Below are 6,443 nucleotides of genomic sequence, written 5' to 3'. Positions count from 1 at the left end.
ATGTGATATTACAGAAAATAATCTTGATTTATGTATGAAATTGTGTTGGAAGAAAAATAAATCAAAAAATCAAACAATCAAACAAACAAACAGACATTTATGTTGAGAGTATTATTATCCTCCCTGCATGCCTATTGAAAGTGGCAATTCATGTGCTCTTTTAATATGCGAGAAAAGTGAAAATATGTTGCTTTTTCTTTATATATTTCATATCGTTCTATGTATAGACATCACAAGTTTTAGTAGTTTTCATTTCCAGCGATCATCGAACTAAAACTTCAAAAATTCATAACTTATAAAGGGATTGTCCAAGTTTACTCAAACTTTCACCAATGTGTTCTACTAATATTGCTGCAGTCTCTCAATCCACATGTTCATGAACCGATGCAGGTAGACTTGTCCTTTAAAGGGGATGGCTAGTAACTGATCAGTGGGAATCAGTGGGAATGCTAGGGGATGATTGTGTGAAAGTTATTTGCTTCAGAATAGTCTCATATTCAAGTAATGTGCAGTTTATTGTTTCCAGGTTAGCATGCCTGTACAATGACGGGGCGATTAGACTGCACAATACTTGAATATGAGACCATTCTGAAGCAAACTAAGTTTCACACAATAGATATATGATGTACTCTTAAATGAATCCCACAAGAACTGGAACAACCACCCCCAGCATTCCCACTGATTCCCACTGATCAGTTACTAGCCACCCCCGCTAACGCCGTGCTTATTTGAAGATGAAATGTCATCATTCACATATTTTGCTCGGTCGAAACACTTTACATCAAAACCGTATCCTTCCACCATGCACATCCTCCATAACATAAAGTCATCGTCAGAGGGGGTTCGTCGAAAACTCATCTCTTTCATTTTGCTGGCAATCACGCTTAGCAGCGTTACTAAAGCCCTTCTGCACACACAAATGTATGTATATATCATATATGATATGTATATGAAGAGTTTGTTCGCAAAAACCGATAAGTCCATATTTGCCAAATGGAGATATTTGCGATTAAAGGTCAAGAAAAATAAAGAGAATAATAAGAAAAGTTTTACTTCCTTTCACCATAACTTCAAAAATGTACCTTTAGTGTAGTGACCAATATATCATTTAAAAGGTATTATTTTGTACTTTATGACAGAAGCCGTACTTCAAAATCTTCAAAAATGGACTTATCAGTTTTTGCAAACTCTTCATATATATGTTTGTGTGTATATATATACATATGAAGAGTTTGTTTGCAAGAACCGATAAGTCCATATTTGCCAAATGGAGAAATTTTCGATTAAAGGTCAAGAAAATAAAGAGAATAATAAGAAAATTTTTGCTTCTTTTGACCATAACTTCAATAATGTACGTAGTGACCAATATATCATTTGAAAGGTATTATTTTGTACTTTGTAACAGAGATGGTACTTCAAAATCTTCAAAAATGGACTTATAGGTTTTTGCGAACAAACTGTTCATATATAATAGACACGAAACATAAACCTTTTCTAGTGGATTATTTCATGATGAAGAAAAAGTACATTCTTTATTATGATCAAACACAAGCGCAAACTCACATGACAATGTCAAGAATTTACTGTGAAATCTGATGATTAATGACTAATGGGAAAAAACCACAAACTATGACAACAAAGACAATACACAGTACACGTAACTCGGCCAGCTCCCCTGTACGTGTTCAGCTATCCTGCGGATTTCTTTATGTATTGTCATACTTGAGCCACGTGTTATAGTTAACTTGTCTGACAGAGATTAACCTTTAAAAAGCTTTTATTCCTGTTGATTTCTCCTCTTTTGCTATATTAATGTACCATTATATCTATGTATGCTATATTGTTGTCGTTTTACTCAGTATGTGGAAATGAATGAATGAAGTGATATTTACACTGAATTGCGTCTTTTTTAATATATGAGCTTGTTACACATGTTACGTATTCGAAAAGAGTTGGTATCACACACAGCCAATGAGACTATACGTCCTTATTCTGAGTAACTTGAAGTGTTAAAGCATCAATCTACGATGTTTGATTAATTCAACTACGCACACCTACTGTGTACAATATGAGAGTCCTAAACTATACGAAACGTGTACATGAACAAAAACAAACACAGTATATACCTGCGAGAAGAAAAGATGAATAATGTTGTGTGTTATACTTCGTGTATGATTATACGCCTTGAGAAACAAACCACAAGGAAAACTTTTTAAGTGTAAACGCTAGGGAAATGTCAATTCTGGTAGACTATAACACATCGATACTTAAGCTACAAAATATCTGTATGTGTCGATGGATACATTATGTACATAATATGTTGCCCTTGATACTTTTAGTGCCCCCCCCCCCCAATCTTCAGCCACTATTAAAGGTATTATGGTAAAAGGTATTATTATATTAAATGTATTATCATTAATGGTATATCGTACCCTTTTTGATTACTTATGTTGACATCTCTCTCCCCTGTACGTATGTGCTTTTGCTTATAATATTAGAGATGGGAAGAAAATAAACTTGTACAGTAGTTGTTAGAGCATGATGTTGAGCAATCATAATTGAAAGCGTCGTGGCGTTTTTAACTCTTCCTCAATTTATTTTCTGTTCTTATTTATTTATTTATTTATTTAGTCGAAAGTCTTCTCAGGGGTGTGTACGTCAAGCCCATGGTGCTCTATATAAATCAACTGAAATAATGATGCATGCTTTCATACTTAGTGTATCTTCACTCTCTTCATCTGTGTATGAACTACTCTTGGTCGTATAAAGACACTTATATACACTGTAGCTTGCCACGACTCAATAACACATCGCGGTTGTTACGCTTTCGATATCTAATCCTGAATCTCGTATATACAAAATACTTCAAGAAAAGCATTTTGACGATGCATATTATTTTGTTTGTTGTAATTTTCGTAATTTGCTGCTAGTATTTCACCTGGTAGATTATAAAATGTCTTTTTCCTTTAATATTTGGTCGCACATTATTGCATGGCCCCGGCGCCACGTTTTAAAAAGTGGAGGCAAAAATAAAACTTATAGGGGGCGCAACTTCTGGTGTCACTTGCGGGTTTCTCCCCGGCCCCCATATCCGCCGGCCAGCCCTACATTGTTCGTTTTAGGTTGACGACTTCTTGAAGCCTCAAAAATGAGTAAGCGGTATTACTGACCCACGAGTTGACGCCATATTCTAACAAATGCAAATCTAAACTCCTAAAAATAAAAATTCTGCAAGTCCAATTTGACGTATCGTATTTCTCTCAAAATTATGTAATTTCATTCAAATGTGACATCACAAGAAAGCCTGATTACTTATCTTTAAAATGACACCTCACTTGCTATGATTGGGTGTTCTTGGAATGTGCAAAACAGCTGAGTATGGGGACAGATCAAAAGTGAAAAGTCGCAACAATTCTGTTATTGATAATGTACAGTTTTGATGAAAAAAGGCCACTGGAATAAGCAATGCTGAAATGACAGCACTTTCAAAAACTCCCATTTCCTAGACATTAGGTGACTGTTTGGTCAACCTTTATGTTTAATTTTAATCTGCAGATACTACTGCATTTTTGTAATTCATGGATGAAGCCTGGAATCTAATGATAATCTCACAATGCATTCTTTTCAAGCACATTCCTTCCCTGAAATGACAAAGCAAATGGGAATTACACTGTTTGACATAACATGTTTGCTCTATTTTGCAACATTTCACATTTGGCCTTTCCTCATTCTCAGTCATACTGCGCATTCCAGTAATACCCAATCATAGCAAGTGGGGTGTCATTTTAAAGATAAGTAATCAGGCTTTCTTATGATGTCACATTTAAATGAAATGATATAGTTTTGAAAGAAATATGGTACGCCAAATTGGACTTGCAGAACTTTTTTGAGTTTAGATGATTTACTGTAACCAGATTCCGCTAATTTCTGTCCATATCCCAATAGGATACACAGTGCACTGTATATTCATGCAGCGTAATCAACATAAACAAAGTCATAGAATAATCTGCAAATAAGTGTATATATCAGAAATACGTGGCGAAGTTGTCCGTTGAGATGCATCGTTCATTATTTCCCACTTTATCCCCTGCAGCCCGAGACTGTCAGCGTCCTGCTGAACGTATTCAGAATCCTCGCCCTCCCACCTCGTGGCGGCCATCTTGTGAACTTTGACCCAGAGCCAATCAAATACCGGAATCTGTGAGTGACACATGGTAGGCAAAGCAAAAGGGAATTAATCAACTAGAGTATACTTCATTTGCAACCTGGAAGTGGATACGATAGTGCAGTGTAATTGGTATAGAAAACATATCGCGTAACATAATACACCAAACCACAAATTGCAGTCTCCTTTTTCTTTTTGACTTTCTGCAAGTATTTTCCAATTTGGACTTACACATGACACATTACTCATTGAGTGTGTAGTCAGAAGTAAGTACCAGTGAACGAGTTGATTCGAGTAAATAAGACAAAATGCACTATTATACAGAAATACGAAATAGAAGATATAATGTTGGTCTAAATTATTACAAGTTCTTCTGAGCCTTATAAACTGTCGTGTAATTTCGAATAATATTCATTTTATAAAATAACTGCTTTATAAGGTGAATGCTTTGAGGAATACAATTCTTGGTCTATACTGCAGAATCAAATTCCGAGAAGAACGGCATTATATTTAGGGTATCAATTGGAAGATGCAATACAAACTTAAGATGATACAAAGTTTTCTTTTAACGTGTCATGGCTATTCTTTTTTCTTTCTTCTTATACTGGCATGTTTTGTCTTCTGAAAAATCTGTAAAGCGAAAATAGGATCAGAGGGCTTGGAAAGATATACGCCTGCTGGCCCTTCCACATGCTGGAATCCCATAACAGTATAGTTCGGTTGATTTACTTGAACACAATGTCAGATAAAAGGGATACAGGCAAAGAAAGAAAAAAAAATTGCCTAAAATTTTAGGCTTTGGCTAACCCTTCTTCTCCAATTTGCGTAGTGTAATTCACGATTTTGGAGCCCACGATGAGATACAGCGAATTTGGCCTTACAGCGACATAGGTACAGTGCGTGGATAAGTAGAACTCCCGTTGATCTTGAGGGCTAACCCTATCGATTCCTGAATAGCCGGTAGTGAAAAGACACAAAAACAACGATCAAGATTATATCGACCTTCTAATCATGTTCATGATTTATAGAGACATATTTATAGGACTGGTCAGCCCAATATCAAAATTCAAAGTCAATAACTTGGACTAAGGGTTTCTCTCCTGCCTCACAAGATACATTTTATTATGTTTTAAATACTGAATTTGTTCTATATAAAACGATCTTATGTCAGACGAAATTGAATAGATACGGATTGTAGGTTGCACGCGGTCGAAGGGAAAGTGTAATTAGGCCTACTCTTAACCTATCAAAAATCACTGAATATAATATATTTCTTATCATCTGCACTGACATTGCGTGTTGCAGTCAGGATGAATGTAAATTTCCCATAAAACACCCAAAACCCCAACAAATACAAAATAAAACAAACGATAAATGAAAGTATGCAACTGAATAATCAGTCAGTGCGTGTGAGTTTCGACGAGAAAAAAAAAAACATAAACACAGCTTTTACCTCGAAATCGTTTTATAAAGCACACATTAAACATTATACATTTTACATGTATGTATGTGTATAAATTGTATAAATTGTTTCATTTTTACCTGCTTTTCAAAAGGGCATTGCCACATGTGTTCCATCGAATGGGGCTCGTGGTACTTACCCTATAGTTACACTTGCTGCTACCACAATGTGTGACACCCTTTAATCACACTCACTACATTATTATAGACAAGAAGAAAGCGAAGGAGCCGTCAAACAATACTTTACAAGACAAGAGAAAAGTGCCCCTCTATGAAGACTTTACTTAGTCCTCTCTTGTACTTAAAATCGTTGGATTTTTCAGTCGTGCATATGTTACAAGAATGTGTTTATGTTTTCACTGCAAGTTTCGGAAATACATATTTCATATTACATAGCTTAGTATTTTCATGTAACAGTCATGATGTTTGCTATTACTGCAGGGTACCTTTGGAAATCAGTTTTACAAACTGAACAGGACTACCCAGCAGTATAAAATATAAATAGAAAGATAGATAAATGAATAAATAAATAAATGCATACATAAATAAGTAAATAAGTAAGTAAATAAATAAACGGGACATTTTGTGCATTGGAAAAATGAATGAGGCTTGCACGATAACAAGCTTGGTTTACAGATTGCAGTTCCCTTGAAATATAGAATGAAAAGTATAACAATCTCCTCTTAAGTCAAAACAAAAGCAAATAAATAATAGTGATGATAATAATAAAAAAAAATGATAATAATCTTAACGAAGACCCTGGGCTTCACAATTATTAGAAGTTCACCAAAATAAAGATTGAGGGACTATAAAGCAA

This window comes from Diadema antillarum, unplaced genomic scaffold (genome assembly GCF_040938485.1).
Source record: "Diadema antillarum isolate AM-2024a unplaced genomic scaffold, OU_Dant_1.0 seq00000891_RagTag, whole genome shotgun sequence".
NCBI classification, from domain to species: Eukaryota; Metazoa; Echinodermata; class Echinoidea; order Diadematoida; family Diadematidae; genus Diadema; species Diadema antillarum.
The sequence above is the reverse complement of the archived record's forward strand: the minus strand, read 5'-3'. Positions refer to the sequence as shown.